Below are 23004 nucleotides of genomic sequence, written 5' to 3' on the forward strand. Positions count from 1 at the left end.
GACAGTGTTACAGATTTTAAAAGAAATTTCAGATGTTTCCTGGAATTTTCATTTTTAAATAACGCTTACCAGGTCTGAGTTGAATTACTATTTTTGCAAAAGTGTATGTATATCCTTACAGAGGATATGAATTTTCCTTTTCAAATAAAACAAAATACTTAATACTTATACAAATACAATACTTAATACTTCCTCTTTCATGTGCTGTTTTCAGAACAGCAACATGGGAGTGAGGAGCAGCAGGAGCAGCCTGCTGCTGTCTTTTCTTTTTTCCTTTAGCAGAACCAAAATAAAAGCATGACTAAAATAAAATACCAACTACCTTCTTTACTATAAAGGAAAGAATTTTTCTCTTTTTAATTTATTCATTTATTTTCCCCTTACTGTAATATGTGCTCCCAAAAGAAGTTTGGGAGCAATGGGAAGGTGTTCCTGTAAACCCTAAGATTTTAATGAGCATAAAGGGCAGAAATTTTACAATAATTCCACACTTTTTCTAGTGCGGTTATAGTGAATGCATAATTTTTAAATGCTAGTATTACTAAATAATATATAACATATAGAATGAAGAGAAATATTGTGCTTCTGAAATAATATGCTTTTTACTTTTATTTATGTATTGGTAGATCTAAAATTACACGTTGAAGGTTTACATAGAGAGATAGCGGCCAATTCCTTGAAATTTTATTTTTAGGAAGCTACTCGTAAGTCGCTAATATTTGTATATCTATAATCACTAAATTGAAATTTTGGGCAACAAGAATGTGTATTAAGAGACCTCATATTAGAAGATACAATTATGAAATGACCTTAAGAAATTATTATCTGTGTTATTTATCATTAGACTTATACAGATGTAAATTGCTAGTAATAATGGTCTATTTGAAAGCTTAGAATATGTGTGAAAGTACATTACGTGTACTTTTAAAAAAGTTCGGCTTCCAATTTTTTTCCATGAGAATACTGCAAAATTTCATATATCTTTGTAAAATATTTCTGTACTCTTAGTCTGCCTCAAAAAGAAGGTGGGAAGTGTCTGCTGTTCTTGGATTCTCTTCACATTTAACCCTTTGAATTTTAAAGTAACAGATCATTCCTGGGAAACAGTGAAAAGGAAAGTTACCGTTTTCAGACAGTTTGCTAAATTGTGGTAAATTCATTCAGAAATTGTAAATATCATAGAAAATATTCTGACATAACTGTAAGCTCTTCTCATACATTAACACTATGTTTTTCATGTTATGGTTATAATATTTTATTGTTTAAAACCTTAGAAGTGACAGATAAAGTATTTATTGGTGCCGAGAAGATGTATAGTAAATTTAATATAAGAAAAGTATTTATAAAGCTTAAAGGAACACAAAATTATTGTGTTTATGTCTGGAGAAGGGATTAACTTTTGTGCCAGATTATCAAATTTGGCCTGGTGATGGAACTGCCAAAAGGAAGTAGTGTGTAGAGGATATAGGTAAATATTAGGTGAATGCTTTGTTGTATACCTTTGTTTCAAGTAAAGACCTTGAGAAAACAGCAGAGCCAAGTAAAAACTACCCCCTCCATCAGAGCTCTGGTGAACGTGTGTGTATTTAGGAGCAGTGGCTGTGCTAAAAACACAGGTGAGGTCTCTTTCTCACGGTAAAGTCTAGGACACATTCTCTTTCCTTCTTATTTTCTTTCTTCATCCCAATCCCTCTATACCCATAATTGGGCTATAAACTAAGACACTAGACAAGCATATGGTTATTTTTTTATGGCAGAAATGATAAATAGCATATTTGCTTAAAAATTTATGTAAAAGCATGTCAGTATATACTTACATTGTGATCACAGCAGTCTCAAGTTGGACCACTCAGCCCCTGGTGTGGTTTTGGTAATGCTTGAGACAACTGGAGGGAAGCCCATTGGCAGTTTCCTGGAGATGCTGTTTCTGCGCCCTCTTTTGGCTAATTGGTGTAATTATACTGACTAGAGATTTAATGGTCCCAAATTTTGAACCTGTCAGAGGTACAAATTTAGGAGGAGGATATATACAAAAAAAATGTAAAATTTTATGAAAATGAAAATTACGATTTATGCTCCTTAATGCATATGAATGCAATCATTACTTTGTTTCACTGGTATCATACTTTTTAATGTGGGTCACAAATTTATGTCAGATCAGTATAAATCAACATAAGCCATTTTATATATTTTTAAATGTTGCTTAACAGTAGGAAAGCTCTTCCTTTCAGATTACCACTTTATTGTAAATCACAGAAATTTGTTGTAGTTATACATTGGTATCCAGATATCTAGTATATTTGTTGTAGTTACACATTGGTATCCAGATATCTAGTATATTTGTTGTAGTTGCACATTGGTATCCAGATATCTAGTATATTTGTTGTAGTTGCACATTGGTATCCAGATATCTAGTATATTTGTTGTAGTTGCACATTGGTATCCAGATATCTAGTACACTTTTTAAAGTTTCAATTCTTGAATGTTTTTTATAATTGTTGCCTCAAAAATAACTAATAAGAGATGAATAGTTCTATACTTTACCTTTTTAAAAAACTTTCAATCAGGTATGACTACAGATTTAGAGATAGCCAATTTCCTATATATTCTGGATGGCCAAGGAAATAGATTAGCATGTTGAGCTTTAGAAAAAATCTATTGGATGGAAGTGTTTATTAAAAATTGTTTTAATTCTGGACAAAATAAATCCTTAAAGATATTCCACATCAGCAAGGTAATTTATTGTGTTTCTGGGTAGCACAGGTTTTTGCTTAGGTGCTTAGATAAATTACACTTCCTGAGAAAGCATATTTGTGGTTGTTTGCTACAAAGAAGGGTGTGTTTGGGCTCGGTCCTAGCTGCTACCCAAGACAGATGGGGGTCAGTGTCCCCTAAGCAGTCTTCAGCTGAAGAGTAACTTAAAGATTGTTAGCTGATATTCTATTATAATGAAAAGACTGTTTTATTTAAGAGTTGTCTTAAAATATTTATGATTAGTAACCATTTAGGATGATAGGTAACATTAATCTTTTAAATATAGTTAACTTCTGATAACACGAAGTAGAGAACATAATAAGCATATATAAAACTCAGTATAATGACTGAATAAAAACTTGTGAACATTACCATGTGTGTAGTTTTGCTAAGGCATAGAGGGGATTTTCTTTAACTATAGTAGCTGATTGTAACTATTATTCAGTAGATTTTCAAGGCACTTCCATGAACGTAAATAGTTTAAATATTCTGAATACTAATCATGAGGTTTAAGGTGGGACAATACTTCAGACATAGAATTTATATTATGGTAACAGGAATTTTTGTAACATCATTGGACAGTTTGAGTGCTTTGACCTGTCTTGTTATACAAATCACAATTTGTCTGACTGTGGTTTAATATGACACCAGTTTCATGAGTAGAGCTGCTCGTTCGTGATTACTTGTGCTCTATGTATCCATTGATTACCTAGTTCAGGTTTACAGCTCTAATGGCTTTGTTAAGTATGTTTTTGGCATGACTTCTAATATATATAGATAAATATTTATTTAATAAAGTTTATGCTTACAAACGTTAAATATCTAAGTAGTAGGTATAAATAATAGCTTTTCACCCAACTCTTCTGTTAATGCTTTTAAAAATGTGTTTGCAAGTGTAGCTAGTTAGGTGACTTACATTTGATCTGTTCTATTTGCTAGTATATCATTAGCTAGTGAATGAGTAAATTATTTAATTGCTGCATTTATTACCTTCTATCCTAGTCTATCCTCATAGTCTGAATTTGTCTGTATATCACAAATTTCATTATGACATGTGCCATTCTCAATTAAATTCTGAGATGTTCCACAGTAAAATGTGGGAGAAGTATTAGATACTACTTGTGTAAGATATTTTGAGCTAGTGTTACTATTGCATACACTAACAAATATTTAGCAGTTCCACTATCCTTGGTATAACGATGATTTATCCAACTTCCACAAAGTTAATTTTCTGACCTATTTAATTATTGTGTAACTTTAAACAACGAAGTTTACTACATATTTGGTTTTCAAAAGTTGTAATATTGACTGGCAGTGCTAATTTGAGATAAAAATAATGATACTTAAAATTCTTAAGTAATTGATGTTACTATTTTTCATTGCCACTCTACTTTTTTTTTAACAGTTTTAATTTATGATGTCCCTTAACCCTTTACCGTAGAGAACAGGTACAAATGAGTAGCGAGTAACAAACACGTGGGTAGAGTTGGGGGCCTAATGAAAATGGAGAGCAGCAGCTGATAGATTGACCCTGTCCTGTGCTGGAAACATCCCTGTGGCCATCAGTCCAGGCTTGACTTTTGTTGGTACCACTTTACTCCAAGAGGAAGTTGTTAAAGCATGCAAGCATGCAGTTCCTTTCAGCTAGGGGATTTATATTGCTGCTTCTCTTCAGTTGTTCAGATGCCATTGAGGATTATAAACTTTCAATGTCATAATTGTGCATTGCAGCACTGTTTACATGAAGTGTTATTAGTATAAAATTGTCTTTATTGAAGCTGAGGAGAAACTAATAGGTTGCCCAAAGTTTGGAAAAATTGGTTCTTCTCCCCTGAGACTCTTATTGCAAAGACAGGACACTAAATATTTTTGGAAATTGTGTTGCCTGAGGAGGTATCAGCAATCTAACATATAAAGGCTGGTTTTCATGTTTTAGACTTTGGGTATTTTGGAGTGCTTGATACCTTGCAGGTAATGTGCAATGTACCTTGCATGTGCAGCGAGTAAGGCAGTGCTTACTACACTTGTTCGGCTGTCTGATCTTTTTGGTACTGATAGCTTTAGATATACACAGGGATGCAGAGGAAACAGCAGCATCAAAAAGTGTGCTTCGTTTTGTGGCTTTGTCTGCCTGATTGATCAATACAGGCACTTAACTGTTTGTAGTCTCTTAACTAAAAGGAAAACACGTCAGCGTATTGCAGGCTGTGTATTCTTGCCAGTGTGCATGGAGATATCTTAACCTACTGGTGCCTGAAGAGTGTTTCACAACCTCAACAACTAAAGCATCTGGTGCTATTGACCTCAGCATTGAGTGACGTTTCTAATTCCTGTACCAAAGAGTTAATTTTCTTTTCGGTTGACTGAGAGTTTTCTTCTCACATCTTTGTGTTTATAAAGCAGAATTTAATGTTACTGAAGTTACAATTACTACCTTGATTTAATGTGTTTTAAATGTCTCTCCCTTAAATAACTTTTAGTTAGGCAGGTTAGTGTGGATTTTAATTTTGTATGCTAATGTATGTTGGCTACTTTATAAGATAGTTTAGTAGGCTGAAATTTAAAAATAATTTTAAGCACTTTTCACAAGATTTTTTTCTGCAACAATGAAGAAAAATAAAAAGTACTTTTGTTTCTGTAAATGACTATAAATTTATAAATTTATTGGGCACTTTTAATGACTACTGAAACAAAATGCTAAAATCAAATGTTAAGGATTTATCTCATCAAAATCAGGAATTTGTGTGTGTGTGTGTACATAAATCACTTTCCCAAGTGGCAGTGCAAATGTGGATCCATCTAATAAGCAGCACTGCTCATAGAAAATTTTAACTTCACCACAGTAAAAAAAAAAAAAAAAAGAAAAAGAATGTTGTCTGGCTATTGTAAAAAGCCACAGTAAGATTAATATAGAACTAAATTTGCATGATTGATTCATTTTACAGAAGAGAGAAACACCTTTTAAATGTCCTTGAAATTGTGCACATGCCATTCTGCCGAGTGTACCGTGCCAGCGTCCTGTGTTCTCCCACTAAACACTAAGTCAGAACACTCGTGCAGTGTCCTTGTAACAATAGCTGAACACTTAAACCATCTTTCAAGAAGGCTACAGGGTACATGTTGGGAAGGTTGACAATCACTTTGGAAAATGTTTTGTATTACTTGTAATCAGCTAAAATCAACCTCTTGAATGTAGCAGATACAGTATATGATTTTGCAGTGAATTCTGAATGGAAAAAAAATCTGAAACTTCAGATGTGATCTCAACTCATTTGAATGATGTGTAGAAATCCAATGCACACATCATTAGAGGTGAAAGCAAAATTTGTTAGAAATCTAAATAGGAAATACCATTTTGTCTGTCTTTAATCTACCCATAGTATGACCTAGGTTGTATTGCCACTGTATTTATTCTGAATATTTTGGCTTTTTTGTACATAGTTTAAATTAATGTGGCTGAAATGCAGGGTTTTTTCCAAGTTATTAGATAGTAGAGAATTTACCAGTGTCTACTGTCACCTACAGATGAATATTAAAAAGGAAAATCAAAGACTGTTTTAGCATAGGTAGACTAAAGCAATTGAATGATGTGACAGGTAAATTTTCTGCCTTCTCAGAGATCCTAGGAGAAGGGAGTTTCAAGTCTGTGTGGAGGAGGTAAAACATGGTCGTGGAAGCACCGGGCACACATGGAGTCTGCCGGGTGGGTGTGCTTTACATCCCCGGGACTGACCTCTGAAGCGTCTGACAAGTTTAACAAATAGGCACAATGTGTTAGAGGCTTCTAAAATACTGTGTCAACCAAAATCTTTTTTGTTTTTCAGTAGAGTCAGATGAAAATTCTATTTTAAAATTTGTCGGGTAATTTTTCATTCAGTTCATAATATGTGTAAATCTGAATGCTGTGTCTTTTGATTATTTTTTCTTGTCTTATTCCACTAAGAGAATTCAGAGAACATCTCCTTTAACAGTTCTAGTGCTAATGGTACTAAGGAAATAGTAAATGAGAGATGTTAAGAATAATAGAGGAAGGAGAAAAATGGGTGACAAAGACAGCTGGGACCATGTATCTGAGATGTATTTGTTTAAATGGAAAGTCTGCAATGGTTCTCAAAATGAAAACAAAGCATGTATCTACCTTCAGAACAAGTTTTTTTTTTTAATTTATTTTAGTGACTTAGCTTTTATTCATTTGTTATGTCTATATTCTTTGCAGATTATTTTAATTTAATTTGTTGGGTTTGTACTTGTCTTGAAATGTATTATGTACTGTATTTTTAGATATCTTATTTTTAAATAAATATTTTTAAGTAAAATAGGACTGGTTTTCCTCTATCTCATTTCTCAAAATTAACCCATTTGCTGCATGTCAACATTACAAGTAGGGTGGACCACATTTCTAAAAAAAATACTAATTTTTATTTATTTGAAGGCAAAGTTAGAGAGATGGAGAGAAAGTTATCTTCAGTCTTCTGCATACTTCACAAGTGATCGCAACAGCTGGGGCTGTGCCAGACCAAAGCCAGGAGTCCACAGCTTCATCCAGGTCAGCCATGCAGGTGCAGGGGACCAGGTGGGCCATCCTTTGCTGCTTTCCCAGACACGTTAGCAGGGAGCTGGATCAGAAGTGGAGCAGCCGGGTCTCAAGCTGGTGCCCACACGGGGTTAAAAGTGCTTAATAACGTCTCTTGTTGACAAATTTCCTAAGACTCACCTAAACCACATTTACTTGTATATATAAAGAAATCGCAAAGGAGAAGTGTGTATAAATTAGTATGAATTGGTTAAATTAAGCATGTCTAGGGTTCTGAAAATGACAAATCAGCAAGTCTAAGTAAAGAATAGAAACTGCTCTGAAGGGACTTAACTTTAAACTTGTTTCTTGAATCTTTATTACTAGAAGCATGATTGTGGTAAGTATGTTGGTTAGCAGATGATTAGTAGATTCGCAAACAAAGCTGTAAACGAGTATAACTTTGGCTTTGTTCCCTTTGCAATGTGCTTTGTTTGGATTCTAAGCAGCATTTGTAATAATCATGCTTTGTTGGCAATGATAAACAATAATACTTCTCAAACTTTTTTGTCACAGATTCCTTTAAAAGTAAAAATTATTGCAGACACCAGTTTTTCTTTACATAAACTCTCTGTGTGAATACATTCTTTTTAAAACATTTATTAAAAGATTTATTTATTTGTTAAGATTTTATTTATTTCTATTGGAAAGGCAGATACACAGAGAGGAAGAGAGACAGGAGGAAGATCTTCCATCTGCTGGTTTACTCCCCAAGCAGCTGCAATGGCTAGAGCTGAGCCAATCCAAAGCGAGGATCCTGGAGACTCCTCCGGGCCTCAAATGCAGGTGCCAGGTCCCAACACTTTGGACCATGCTTGACTGCTTTCCCAGACTACAAGCAGGGAGCTGGATGGGAAGCAGGGCTGCCAGGATTAGAACTAGCACCCATATGGGATCCCGGCATGTTCAAGCTGCTAGGCTATTGCGCTGGGCTCAGATTTATTTATTTTTATTGTAGAAGTTAGATTTATAGAGAGAGGGAGAGACAGAAAGATCTCCCGTCTGCTGATTGACTCCCAAAGTGGCCATAATGGCTGGAGCTGAGTTGATCTGGAGCCAGGCTCTGCCATGCGGGTGCAGGGTCCCAAGGCTTTGGGCCGTGCTCTTCTGCTTTCCCAGGCCACAAGCAGGGAGCTGGATGGGAAGTGGAGCAGCCAGAACTAAAATCAATATCAACATGGGATGTGGCACCACAAATGGAAGTTTATGCCACTGCACTATGGCACCAGCCCCTATGTTCATGAATGTTTACCAAATTAAAAATTAAATTGAAAAGGTTAAATGAGTATTAATCATTTAAATAATTATTCAAACAATCTCATTTCATGGTAATTTTGAAACTCAGGATTTTGTTCCTGCAAAACTCTTACATCATCTGTTACACACAAACATTAGCATCTTGTGCTGTTGCAGCACTTAATTGGTTGCATTGTTGGGTTGAAGTATCTTGAAAAATGACTATATGCAGATAGTGTAATTGGAAAGGGTATTTTCATACTTTTCAAGTAACTGGATAGTCTCTGATGCTCCATAAAAATTTCGTGATGGTTTTTTAAAGTATTTTTATTTGCAGTGTGTAACCAACAGTTACAGGGACCTTTGTATATTGAATAAGTTAAGCTCCACTCGTCTCTTGTTCCCCTTGGAAAGTTAAATTAACTTTACAAAATAAAATTTGTCAATATTTCCATTGATCTTGTTGAAAAATACAGCTTTGAAAAACCATTAAACCAAGATTTTCTAGAAATCTCATTTTTGCTAGAAACCCTAAATTGAATTAGTGGTAATCACATATTGTCATAATTTTCCTTGAAGTGGCAAGTTACCCAACTCAGTTCTGAGAAAGTATTTACTATATATCCAGATCTGAAAAAGCTTAGAATTTTCCGGTTATTCTATAAAATGGCATTTCAAGGGATAGTACAATGGCTCAGCAATTGGCTAATCCTCCACCTGCAAACGGCAGAATCCCATATGGACACCGGTTCGTGTCCTTGTTGCTCCACTTCCAATCCAGCTCTGTTTGTGTCCTGTAGAGGCAGTGAAGAATGGGTCAAAGCCTTTGGACCCTGCAGCTGCGTGGGAGACCTAGAGGAAACTCTTGGCTTTGGCTCGACTCAGCTGCAGCCATTGAGGCCATTTACGGAGAGAACCAGTTAATGGAAGATTTTTCTTTGTCTCTTCTCTCTGTGAATCTGCCTTTCCAATTAAAATCCTCGGTTTTGTTTGGTTTTTTAAGAAAAAAATGACATTTCAGGAAAAAAGTGGCTGATTCCGTTTGCAACTCAAATAGTTGAACAGATGTTTTGCCTCAATAAGCAATCTGAATTTGTCTTAAGTGCTTCATGTGCATTTCTTTTTTACAATATTAAAATTTTGTAATTAAAAATTGACAACAGTGTTTAATAAAATTAACAGTTTTTACTGCTTTGTCAAGATAAAAAGTCATTTTTAAGCTTAAGTCTGAGTTTAGTTAATTTGGTTATGTTTGGGAAAGAATGTGATGGAAAAGGTAAGAAGTAATAGTATGTATTTGAGACTTGAGTTCATTTACTCTATTTGATAAGTGAGGAGAAAACATAGGCTTTTAAAAAGATTTTGTATCCGTGTACTCCAACTTTTGAGAACTTTAAATGCAAGATCCTTGGAAGTTCATGTTAACTTAGCCTTGTTATAAAAAGACAAAAAAAGTGAATGCCAGTAATATAAGACTGCAAAATCATTTGTGAAGCTGCCAGATAGTATAGATGAATAAATACTGCTCTAGCCTGACCAATTACCCGTATGAGGAGCAATTATATTAGCGTGCAAGGGCAATTGGAGGGAAAATTGGACCCTGTGGACATCCAGCTGAGCAAACAGGACTTAGGAAGGATAGAGGATGTGTGTTGGTTTGAAGAAGAAAAAAAAAGAAATACAGCTAGGCTTACTTTAAAAAAATATTTGTATCTGTCACAGCACATTTTTTGTGTAGCCTCTGGATACCTGGTGTTTTTAAATTAGTTTTCTTCTGCAAATAAAGAAGTCTGTCTGCAAAGATCAGAGACATTAGTAGCAATGTGTTTTACGTGTAAGAAAAGCCAGAATATGTTGGAAATAGGGAGCTTGAAATACACCAATCTTTCCATCCAGATGCTACTGCAGATACAAACTTGAGATGACTTAGTAGTAAATTTAATTGTGATTTTTCATTCTTAATGCTGGAGTTAATTAATTTTCAAATTAAAAATATTCCATGCATCTAATCTGGATTTATTATCATGTGGGAACATGATAGTTTTACACTGCAGGTTTCAATAGCTAGAGTGGCCAATCCTCTACCTAATAGCACCAGCATCCCTTATGAGCTCTGATTCACATCCTGGCCGCTCTACTTCCAGTCCAGCTGTCTGCTGCTGGCCAGGGAAAGCAGTGGAGGATGGTGCGACAAGTTGGGCCCTGCCCGTGTTCGAGACTGGGAGGTAGCTCTGGCTCCCAGCTTCGGATCACCTCAGCGCTAGCCGTTGTGAGCATGTGGGGAGTGAGCCAGCAGCTAGAATATATATATATAAAATCTGCCTTTCAAATAAAAACTAACCTTTTAAAAATGAGTATTGATAGCTAATCCTTGACAAATTGGTAATGACCATGAAATTATTGAAAGCCATTAAATAGATTTTTTAACATCTTATTTTTATCTGAAAGATTGAGTAACTGAGAGTGGAGAAGAGAGAGATCATTTGCTGATTAACAAATTTGGTTGCTGGGTTCACAAGTTTGGCCTCAGTGGTCAAAACTGAGCCAATCCTAAGCCAGAACCCAGGAGTTTCTTCTGGGTCTCCGATATGAGCGTAGGGTCCTAAGGCTTTGGGACATCCTCTGCTGCCTTCACAGGGCCAAAGCAGGGGGCTGCACTGGAAGTAGAGCAGCTGGGACACGAACCTTGGCTCATTTGGGATCTCATCACCACAAGTAGAAGCCTAGCCTACTCTGTCACATGCCGGCCCCATCGTTAAATTTTACAACCTATATCTGTTTAGGCCAGGTACAGACTGACATTTTAATGCCATCTAGAAATAACCGATATGAAGGCATTTGGGGTGATCTACACCTGTTAGGAGATTCTATTCGGTCAGTCTTTAAATTTCTGTAACCGGGGCCCGGCACGATGGCCTAGCAGCTAAAGTCCCTGCCTTGAAAACACGGGGATCCCATATAGGCACCAGTTTTTTTTTGTTTGTTTGTTTGTTTTTAATTGCAGTCAGATACATAGAGGAGAGACAGAAATAATCTTCCATCCGATGATTCACTCCCCAAGTGACTGGTGCTGCGCTGATCCAAAGCCAGGAACCAGGAACCACTTCCAGGTCTCCCACGTGGGTGCAGGGTCCCAAGGCTCTGGGCCTTCCTCGACCACCTTCCCAGGCCACAAGCAGGGAGCTAGATGGGAAGCAGGGCTGCCGGGATTAGAACCTGCGACCATATGGGATCCTGGCACATGCAAGGCGAGGACCTTAACCACTGTGCTATGGCACCAGGCCCCTGGACACCGGTACTAATCCCGGCAGCTCCACTTCTCATCCAGCTCCCTGCTTGTGGCCTGGGAAAGCAGTTGAGGACGGCCCAAAGCTTTGGGACCCGACACTGGCACGGGAGACCTCGAAGAAGAAGTTCCTGGCTTCTGGCTTCGGATTGGTGCAACATCGGCCATTGCGGTCACTTGGGGAGTGAATCGTTGGACGGAAGATCTTCCCCTCTGTCTCTCCTCCTCTCTGTATCTCTGATTTTCCAATAAAAAAAACAAATAAATCTTTTAAAAAAATTTTAAAAATGAATTTCTGTAAACCTCATAAGGAAGTTCCTGTGTCTTCCCCACTGTTGGCTCTCTAGAGCTCTTCACATCACACAGCCCAGGTTTCTTCACACCTCATTGATAACGTTGTTCTGGTTACCAATCTTGTGCGACATCCCTTGACTTAGTGATGTTAAACAGCTAATCAGGTTCCAAGGCCCCAGGTTCCATGGCTCTGGCTCAGGAATTCAAAAGGGAGACCACAGCTTTATTCTATTCCACTGAGAGCTTAGCCATAATGACTCAGTGGGAGGTTCTGTTAACAAGGCCTTGCCTAAATCAGGATTATCTAGTTCCCTTTATTTTTCAAAAGTTTTGATGATTTTGCTCCTTCGTATTGTGCTGTAGAATGTATTTGGAGTTTATAAACTCCATTGTAATTTTATGAACATAGGTGTTTATGTAAACAGGTTTGGAATTAGTGTATAGTGGGAAACTTTTTTTCAGATGAATAAAATACCAACACATAAAACCTGAAGTTTTAAAACTCCTAGACAATAACAACAACCAAAGATAGAGAAAAAGTGTCTAGCATCAGCCTTCGCGATGATTTCCTGGAAATGCTACCAAACACAGCAGCAACCAAAGCGAACAGAAATAGGACAGCTTTGAACTAAGACGTTTCTACACAGCTATGGAAGCAGTCAACAGTGTGAAAAAGGCAGCCTACGAACAGGAGAAACTGTTTTCCAACCGCATGTCAGTTAAATGAAAATATATAAGAAGCTTCTACAACTCAGTTGCAAATAAACCAACAATCCAGTTAAAAGGCAGGCAAAGAACTTGAAGAGGCCTTTCTCTCAATAAGAACGGAAGCAGTTCACAGGTTATGGAGAAGGGTTCATCCCGCTAATCACAAAAGCACAATTGAAGTAAGGTATCATCTCACACCATTTAGAATAGCCATTTTATATTTTTGAAAAAGCCAGAAATATAAAGCATTAATGTGGCTGTGGAAAATTTGAACTCTAGCTCACACTTGGTGGAAATGTGAAATGTTGCAGCCACTGAAAAAAGTAGTATAGAAATTTGTTTAAGATTCCAAGATACAGTAGTGGAATGGTACTTTAGTCCTACTTCTGGATACTTTCATTCTCAAATTGGACGTAGGATCTTGACAAGATTTTGCATGTTTGTGTTCAGAGCGGCATTCTTCAAAATAGAAAACCCATCGGTGAAGGAAGGGATCAGAGCCATGTGATCCACTCCTGAAGCCAGACACTGTTGATACGGCGTGCCATGTCCCAAACACCTGCTTGTATGTTCCTTTTAAAACAGCAATGTAGTTGCCATATGCTGCCCTTTTTCCTTACCAAGTGTGTGAATATCTAATGTGCTGGTCCAAGTGAGGGCACAGAGCAAGATTGATTTAGAATGTGTGTCTATTGAGTCTCTTTCCATCTGTCTCATCCCCAGAGCTTGTGAGTGTGGGCCACCAATATCAGAAGGCATGCCCTCTGATTTCTGAGCCAAGATCACATTAACATTATTGGTAGTTGTGTTTGACCTGCTTGGTTATAAGAAAATGTTGAGAAAGATTACTACCGGGAAGATGATGCTCATGGGTTATTTCCTGTTGCGTCGAGAGGGACTATAACTGCATTTTGGGAGGGGAGCATAGTCTTAGTCATCTGAGTTGGCAGGTTCATGGTGGAAATTTGTGGAACTCTTTTTGGGTGCTGTTTGTATTTCCTAATGGAAAGCCAGAATCAGTTGTGAGTTTAAGCTTCTATAGATATTTCTTTTTCAGTCTTACCTCATTAGCTACCACCGCCGCCGCCTCCTTCTCTTCCTCATCATTATATATAATTCATTGAGGTGTCTCGATCCATTTGGGGAAGAAAGAACCCTTTCTTTCTACGTACTCATGCCCTGTTAACTCTTCTTTATATCACTGGGTCATAGTCTCTCGATAACATTTCGCTCTATTCATATGCTTTCAGTGTATTAGGTTTTTTAAAAAGAGATTTACTGTTGCATTGAAGCTTTGCTCATACTTAGTGTTCCATCCAATTCAAAGCTCTTTCTGTCCCCACCCCTACCCCTGCATGAGGCTGGAGTTGAAACCTCCAAGCTGCTTCCCTTGAGTGAGCTGGGCTTGTCCTTGTTAGCTGGGCCTGTTTCTCAGGCTGGCATAAGCTGGCCATGTGGGGCATATTTGCTCTTGCTGGCTCTTTCATGGTCTCTGGGGAATCGTGGAAGAGATAAATTACATGACCCTCTGCACATTCCTTGATCTAAGCAATCTATCAGCTGAACTCCTTCCCTGCCCTTTCACTTTGGTGCCAGTGCACCCAGCAGCCGCTTACAGCTGGGTGCTTCACATTGTCAATGGGGCTCTTGCTTGAGGATTGTGGAAAATGAAAAAGTCCAGCCAAATCCCTAGAAAATTCTTGCAATCCTGTTAAGGAAACACCGGAAATCTGAGCTGCCTCTCAGCTACCTCTCCCTCACTTCTACCTTATCTTTCCCACTTGGTTTTCCAAGCCCAGGGAAAATACTAGGTATCCAGCTGGCCCAGTGACTCAATAGCTTTCAGAAGAAAGGGGTGATCATTAATCTGCTGGTCAAAGAAGAGGGGGCAGTGGTGAACTCTTCCAGTAATTAGAATTTCACTTAGGCTTTCCCTTTCTTGGCTTCCAGGAGCAGAAAGACCAAGTGTTGGCCTCCAGGGGTAGGGGCAAGGTAGACCTGTCCCCCACCTGTGCTGGCTGGATGAGGGAAACTGAACCCAGCCCCTTCTGCCCCTGCCAGTAAACCTGAAATACCCATGTCATACTTCATGCATTTGTTCCAGTTCCAGGGCATTGTGGGGCTGGCAGGGAGTAGAGTGGAAGCCTGTTGTATAAGAACAGCAGTGATAGCCATGAAATGTGCTACCAGGAGCTAACATTTCCTGAGTGCATATCACATGCCACCCCAGTGCCGAGACAAGGGCAAACATTGTCTTCTCTAACCTCCCAAAAAAACCCATGCAACTGTCGCTTTGAACTCCACTTTACAGGCAAGAAAATTAAGGTCACTCGGCTATGACATAGTGAAGTGCAAGGCCAGACCTAGGGTTAGAGTTTTCCGTTGCTCGTGATATTGTTTCCCACCTTGTGCATTTGGGAAGCTGGCATTGTTGTGCATGTCTGTCGTCTGCTGCGTCTTCATCTGCATCAACTGGACAGGCTGAAGGGCCGCACTTGCCTCCACGAAGCTAGCTCAGCCGGAGGGCTGCTTTCCTCCCCAGAGCAACCAACTGCAGCCTTCTGTGATTCAGTCATAAATAATAAATATGATTTGGTAGAGGTTAATAAAACCCTCATTGGCGCACCGCCAGCTTTACTCTGGGTCCTCGTTTCTTTGGTTGTTCTGTTGGGGACTGACTGCTTCTTTGGGAATTCATCTCCCCATGCGGATTTGAATTAATTCCCTCAGGCCGCAGAATGGTAATCTGGAAGAGTTCATTCAGCAAATGGCACCCAGCTTTTCTCACTCTGGTTTGCCAAAGACACTGTGAGGCTTTGTTTGAACACAGGCAACAGGACTGGACAGCAGATGTTTGCAAATAGCATTTGTTTAATTGCTCAGGCACTTTATAATATATTTTTGTCCTAAGCTGTGGAAAACACATCCTTCATCAGCTTGAACATAGAGTGTAACTTGGGAGGGCCATTCTGGCTGTCTTTTTTCCTTGTGCATTGGTCCAGACAGATGGAGTGAACAAAAAGAAGAGAAAGGGGAAGCTGTTGGCAGTTACCCTCAACTTTGCCTCTGTGGGAGCAGCAATATAGAAAGGAGAACTCTTTCCAGTTTTTGCTCTCCACCCCCTGAGGAAAAAAAAATCCCCAGCCAACATAAAAGCACAGACATGGTGTTGAAGGGACAGTCAGGGAGGAGGATTACATGGTGGCTGCCCACTTTGGCAGCACCTCGCACAGCATCTGTAGTCTGCCTGCGTCTGAACTCTGTTGCAGGGACTTGGCACAGTCCTCTTGGCTAGTACAAGTGCTAATGGCAGGTTTTTGTAGGCACGGGAAGAATGCCCAGCATGGCCTTTCTCTGTGTGTGCTGTGTCCAACGCGTGCTCTGGAGCCACGGCCGTTGCACCTTCACAGGACATGTGTGTGTGGTGAGTTGGACTGGCCTGGTGGAGTTCCGCTTTGAACCATGAGAAGCTCCACAGCCACCTGTAGTGAAGGAGTCGCTGGCTAGTCCTACTCTGGAAGCAGCGGGCTAAACCTTGGGACCATTCCTCTCCACCCTTCCAGATTTTCTGGTGATTCCTGCAGAAATACACAGGAATCCACTCAACTGGCTATTAAACAGCATTTGGTGGTATATGGGACCCTGCATCCTCTGTAGGTGATTCTGATATACAGTTAGGGTAGTAACCACTACTAGAAAGCTTTCTAAATGTGACACTAAGTGTACATTTCTCTGGTGTGCGTATTGTGGTACAACAGGTTAAGATGGTGTTTGGAATACCCTGTATCCCGTATCAGATTGCTGGTTTGTGCACTAGCTGGTCTTCTTCCAGCGCAGCTCCCTGCTGATGCCCCTGGGAAAGCAGTACATGATGGCTCAAGTACTTGAGTTCTTGCCAGCTTTGTCAGTCATGTGGAAGAACCGGATAGAGTCTTGTGCTCCTGGCTTCAGCCTGGTTCAGCCCTGACTGTTGTGGCCTTTTGGAGGAGAGAACCAGCAGATGGAAGATCTTCCTGACAGCTTTTCAAATAAACACATATATTTTAAATTTTCTATTGCATAGTTGAAAATAATTTTAAGAATGTGTCCTTTGTATGTAATAATTACAAGGACTGTCTCGAACTGGGATTCCAAATCTGATTTTGCCACTTAACTGTGTGATGTTAGGTGATTCACTAAGCCTCTCTGTGCCTTATTTTGTTCATGTATCCAAAATCTCTGACATGAGGATGGTAATAATACTGTCTCATGTGGCAGTTGGTTGTGGGTTTTTTTGAGATTTATTTATTTTTATTGAAAAGGCAGATTAACGGAGAGGAGAAACAGAAAGAGCTTCTATCCGTATCTACATTCCCCATTCTGGTTGGGTCTGAGATCCAGAACTGCTCTGTCCCTAATCCCTGAGCTGCTCATTACCCTTGCCTGTGTTACCCATGATGCTGAGAAAATGCTTTTATTTTTTGTTTTGTCACAGCAGTCTTATGAAGGAGTTAGTCCCTGCGAATGGCAGCATTTACATATCATGTTCCAGGCACTATGCAATGCCTCCCTTAATCATTAAGGTAGAAGTAGATTTTATCCATATTTATATTTTTCAGATAAAATTTTTGCAGTAAGTGGCGGCGATGAAATCAAAATTACCCTCTAGGACTTCCTGCTCCCCATCCAAGAGTCTTAATCCCTCTTCCATCATCACATGTGTTTTCTGGCTGAGCAAGTCAAAGATCAAAGGCGGTTATAGACACACCCCGGTTATCACAGACAGGCTGGGATGAGCTTCCCATCTTCTAATGACACATTTCTGATGACGAGGATTAAGCGCATGTATAAATGATCGTATGAAAGGCAGAATTGGAAAGGAAATAGGAAAATCTCAGATATGTAATCTGATGGGATAAGGAAAGTCTTATGAAGCATAAACTGGGCCTACTAGGTAAAAACATAAATACCTAAGAGGAACATTTCCTGTGTATGGAAGAGAATGAACAAAAGTACAAAGCAAAAGGAGTCCAGACAGCAGTGAATACAGTGGTGTGAGTACAGCATTATGGGGAGCACATAGGATGTATTAGGAGACTAGGCTATGCACTCACAAGGCTGAAGGGTTCCTCCTAGGAGGGGGAAGGGTGGGGAACCAGTGAATGTTTGCAACAAGGAATATGCTGTGGTCCAAAGCATACATTAAAAGCAGACCCACTGTGGCAGGCAGCACTGAGACTTGAGAAAATCACCGAAACACGCCTTGTGTTAGAAAGGAAATCTGAACCAAGTTTGAGAGTGTGGATGGGGAGAGATGGGAGAGGCTAGGGATTGGACCCAACACAAAGCCCAACTGGCTAATTCTTCCCCTTCAAGGACTAGGAACCCATGTTGGCGCTGGTTCATTTCCTGGCTGCCTCACTTCCCATCCAGCTCCCTGCTTGTGACCTGGGAAAGCAGTCAAGGACGGCCCAAAGCTGTGGGACCCTGCACCCACGTGGGAAATCCAGAAGAAACTCCAGGCTCCAGGCTTTGGATGGGCTCAGCTCTGGGCATTGCAGTCACTTGGGAAGTGAATCATCACACAGAAGATCTTTCTCTCTGTCCTCCTCTCTGTATATCTGCCTTTCCAATAAAAAAATACATTAATTAAAAAAAAAAAACAGTGTAGATGTTAGTGACCACAGTGTGCAATATCCAATGTGGTTCTTTGTTAGAACCTACATTCCTAAAACAATTATATTGTCTTAATAGAATTAGGAAATGAAAGAAGGCCTCCAGAAGGACGTGAGGACATAAGCTTAGAGATAAGGGGAGTATCAAGACAAAGTCCAGTGTTCTTGAAACCCAAAGGATGTAAAGAAAGGAATGACTGACTTTAGGAAATGTGACGTATAGCCCAGGGAGTGGAAATCAAGAAAGATCTTAAGAGCAATATTGAGCACAGAGTGGTTGTGAGCAGGGAAAGATAGATGATGTTGTGTTGGGGCAGGGTGATCAGGAAAGCAGTGAATTAGGTGAGTGAGCTGAGCCAGGAAAAATGAATGGACAGCTAACTGAAGATATCTGTCTGAAAGCCTTGTCAAGAGGCATGCTACTTCAACTCTGTTTTGTATATTAAATGACACAGTGTGCAAGTCAAAGAGATAAAAGTCCATTTAATGCAAGTATTTGTATTTTCAGGAGATTCAAAGAAAATGAAAATGAAAGATGTTGTTGAAAGAAATCAATATACAGATTTCTAAGTTCTGCTAAAGAGGAGAAATGAAAAATAGCCATACAAGATAGAAATGAACTTACAATTTAAGAAAAGATCACAGTTTTGGCTTTCGTACAACATTCCACTAGTAACTAGAGGAGAGAAAACCACAGCCCCTGGGAGAAAAAACATTACTCAATTCTATTTTCAGTCCAGACATCAAGTTTCTGGAAACAGCTAGAATGCACCTGGCTATCCGTGGCTCTTATCTTAAAGATAAACAAGGCAACTTCCTCAAGTTCTCTTATTAAATACTTCATTTCAAAGCAATCATCTCATCTCTTCCCACAGATTATACCAAAAATACAACCATCTTCTGTTTTTCCATACTGTTACTATTTAGCAAGCTTCTGTCTCTGTAACATATGTTGGTGGTGGTCCAATTAAAATGAGTCCTTTTGGCCGCCATTTGCACCTGGTGTGGCCCGGGGGCCTCAGGCTCATGGGGATCTGAGGGTGCAGGCTTGCAGGGGACCTGGGGGTTGGCACCATCGGGGGCCTGTGGTCACCTGAGAGTTCACATCCAGGCAGGCAGAGCAAGCCTTGGTATTTCCACATTGCTTGGTCCTGAGTGGGATGGGAGAAGGGAAGAGCCCTAGGTTAGCAAGCCGGCCTGGTGTGCTAGTGGACCAGGCTTGGGGAACTTTAAATGGGCCTGGATCTGGAGTATGTGGAGGGTGGAAAGGTAAGGTTCCAGGCCAGCACATGTGCCAGGAGTTTGGGTCCCAAGCGGGTGGGCAGAGCTCCAGGCCAGCCCACCACCTCACTGGAAGACTGGGCTTCAGAAGGCTGGGCTGGGGGAACCATGCGCTCCCAGGCACAGGAACTGGGAAGTGGGTAAGGAAATGTGTGGAAGGGAGGACCACGGAGGGAGCATGTTGCAGGTGAGGATTGACTTCTGAGGGATTTCCATCAACAAGGACATCACACTGGCAGGTGAGAGAGGTTGAGACCAAGCGGTTTGGATGAGGGAAGCTGGAAGACCTTAATGGGTTAGATAGATGCACCAGGCCATGTGGGAGACCTGAGCTGGGCTAGTTAGCATGAAACACCACTAACCACCAGGGAACACTAAAATAGGGCCCGGGGCCTACCTGGCAGGGCTAGATCACAGTATCCACTATTGAGAGAACAGGAGAAGGGTAGTTAGGCTAGGCCATGATATCAGAACGTGAGAGAACCAGGTCTAGGGGCAAATTCAGTGGGGGATTTGTGGACCCACCCTTGTGGAACTGAAATTTCCATTGATTCGCTTAAGAGCTGGAGGTGATGATGTGCTGAGCTATGCGTGACCATGCACTAGGGTTGGGAACAGGCCAGGCTGATCTAGGCTATAGTGCCCACAGGCGCACCCAAGGATGAGGTGTGGGCAAAGTTGGGCTGCAACATCCACCAGCTCATACAAAGGCTAGGACGGAGGGGACAGACTATGTCAAGTAAGGGCCTATCCCCTGCCAGCACATGTAAGATCTGGGTCTGGGAGTGGGCCTGCTGGGGGAACTTGGGAAACAACCCTGGTGGGTCATAGCTCCTATTGGTGAGCATGTGGTTCATGCTCACCATGTTAGGCTGGACAAGGTAGCCCCACCTGTTGGCAAGTGTGTGAGTTCGTTCTAGAGGGGGGTAGCCCACTGGCATGTGCAAGAGCTGGGCTGGAGTGTGGGTCATGCCAAGCTAGGCTATCACACCTTCTGGTTTGCATGAGCCAGTGATGGAAGCAGAGTGGGCAGGGCTAGACTGCAACACCTGCCAGTGAGTTAGGGCTGGGGGAGGGTGAGGACAGACCAGGCTGCAGCATCCAATGGCAAAGGCCAAGGCTAGAGTTGGGCTTTGCAGAACTGGGTCAGAGCAACTACTGGCACATGCAACATCGGTGGCTGGGAACAGGCCTGGATTGGTGCTAAGGGGACACCCAAGCTGGTGTGTGGTTCCCATTGGTGAGGATAAGAACTGGAACAGGGGTGGAAATCTTGGCTGGACATGACTGCAGTGTCCCTTGGTATGGGTGTGTACTGAGTCTGGGGTGTGCCAGAGTGGGCTAAGCTCCAGCACGCAGTAATACTTGTGAGAGCCAGGCTCCGTGTAGGATAGGGTGAGCTAAGTCTTGGCACCTGCGGAACCACTTGAGTGCTGTGTCTGGGTGTGGACTCTGGGATGACATCGGGTGGCCATTTTCCATCTCCAGGTATGAGGTGGTTGGGAGGCTGGGTGTGGTTCCTGCCTTATACAAGCATCTTCCTCCAGATACAGGAGGAAGAATATGAAAATTGAAAACTATGTCTCACCCATTTTCCCCTAATCCTCAACCCTTCCCACCTTAATAAACTGTGTAAACATCATCAAAAACAAAATTTAAAAAGTCCTTTCGAAAAAGTTCAGTCACTGTTGGAGATTTGAGAAGGATGTTACAAGCTCTTTGTTCATCAGCTGAATGTGGTAGTTCTATGATGTATATGTGGAATCAAAGGTTATGCCAAGAAATGACCAACTCCACTTCATCCATACTTAACTGTGACCTCAGAACACACATGCGCACACACATACACACAGAGAAGCTGAATTAGTATAGTTAGGGAATTCCAGTTTTTTTTATTGAGGTAATAGAACCTGCCTTTCTTGCAGGTGTCATTAAAGTCTCAGTGTTTTATGATTTTGACATGTGAATGCTTCTAGATTGGTTTGTCTGTTTTCTCAGGGAAAGAATCAGGAAATCAGCGAAATGCTCCCTCCTGACTTGTGTTTGTACTTTAGGCCCTTACAAATTAAGAGACTCCTGTTTGTTCTGTTCTGAAGAGTTCTCTGTTTAGAAAATGATAGAATGTGAAACAATCATATTATAAAAATTGTTACGTTCAGCCCAACGCAACAGCCTAGTGGCTAAAGTCCTCACCTTACATGTGCCGAGATCCCATATGGGCACCAGTTGCTATCCTGGCTGCTCCACTTCCCATCCAGCTCCCTGCTTGTAGCCTGGGAAAGCAGCAGAGGACAGGCCAAAGCCTTAGGACCCTGCACTTGCATGGGAGACATGGGGATTCGGAGGGAAACACTGAGACCCTTGTGACTTCTTGTTCTTTTAACCCAAGAGAATCTTGACACTAATTTGCATTAATTCTTTCCTGTTCTAAACGCCAACATATGCCTTAGAAGATTTTTTCTCTATTCATTTTTTTTAAAGATTTACTTATTTTTACTGGAAAGGCAGATATACAGAGAGGAAGATCCTCCATCCACTGGTTCACTCCCTGAATGGCTGCAATAGCCAGAACTGAGCCAACCCAAAGACAGGAGCCCCCTCTAGGTTTCCCAAGTGGGCGCAAGGTCCCGCGGCTTTGGGCCATCCTTGACTGCCTTTGAACTGGAAGTCAGGGAAAGAATCAGCATGCCTGTTAGGCAGGAAAGGAAACTGGGGTCCCACAAACCCGAGTCACACACTCATGACTCCTGTTAGTGAAGTTGCGCAGGAGTTTGAGAGCCTTGGCCGCTTCGCAGCACACACCGTCTTGAAGACAAAGCGAATCCTGACTCACTCCTCTCACCTGGATTTTCACTCTTTCCCACACAGATATTTCCCAAGACTCAGTGGACAACGATGACAAGCAGCATGGCTACCTATTCATTTTCAGATGTCTTTCTCCATAAATTGGAACTGGGAGAAGACATGGAGAACTGTGGAGAAACCTGTGCATGGTGAATATGGTCAAACCCTGCAGCCACATCCACCCCTTGAACTAGTGCAGAGGCCTTCCAAGGCAGGTCAGGTGCCAGGAACACAGTGTAAGCTCAACCCAATGGGGGAGAAGAGGTGGCAGTCTCACTCTGAGGCCATTAATTCATCTGCCACTGGAATTTCAAGTTTCATATTTCCCTTATCCAAATGCCGCTTCCCCCCAAAATACTGAGGATGTCAGAAAT

General features: G+C 40.8%; 1 protein-coding gene across 1 annotated transcript in view; it reads left to right on the plus strand.

Moving 5' to 3' along the window:
• Positions 1 to 23004, plus strand: part of ZDHHC21 (zinc finger DHHC-type palmitoyltransferase 21) — an 89204-nt gene that overhangs the window by 55508 nt on the left and 10692 nt on the right. The gene's annotated exons all lie outside the window — the stretch shown is intronic.

The sequence above is a fragment of the Ochotona princeps genome, chromosome 14 (assembly GCF_030435755.1).
Source record: "Ochotona princeps isolate mOchPri1 chromosome 14, mOchPri1.hap1, whole genome shotgun sequence".
Lineage (NCBI taxonomy): Eukaryota > Metazoa > Chordata > Mammalia > Lagomorpha > Ochotonidae > Ochotona > Ochotona princeps.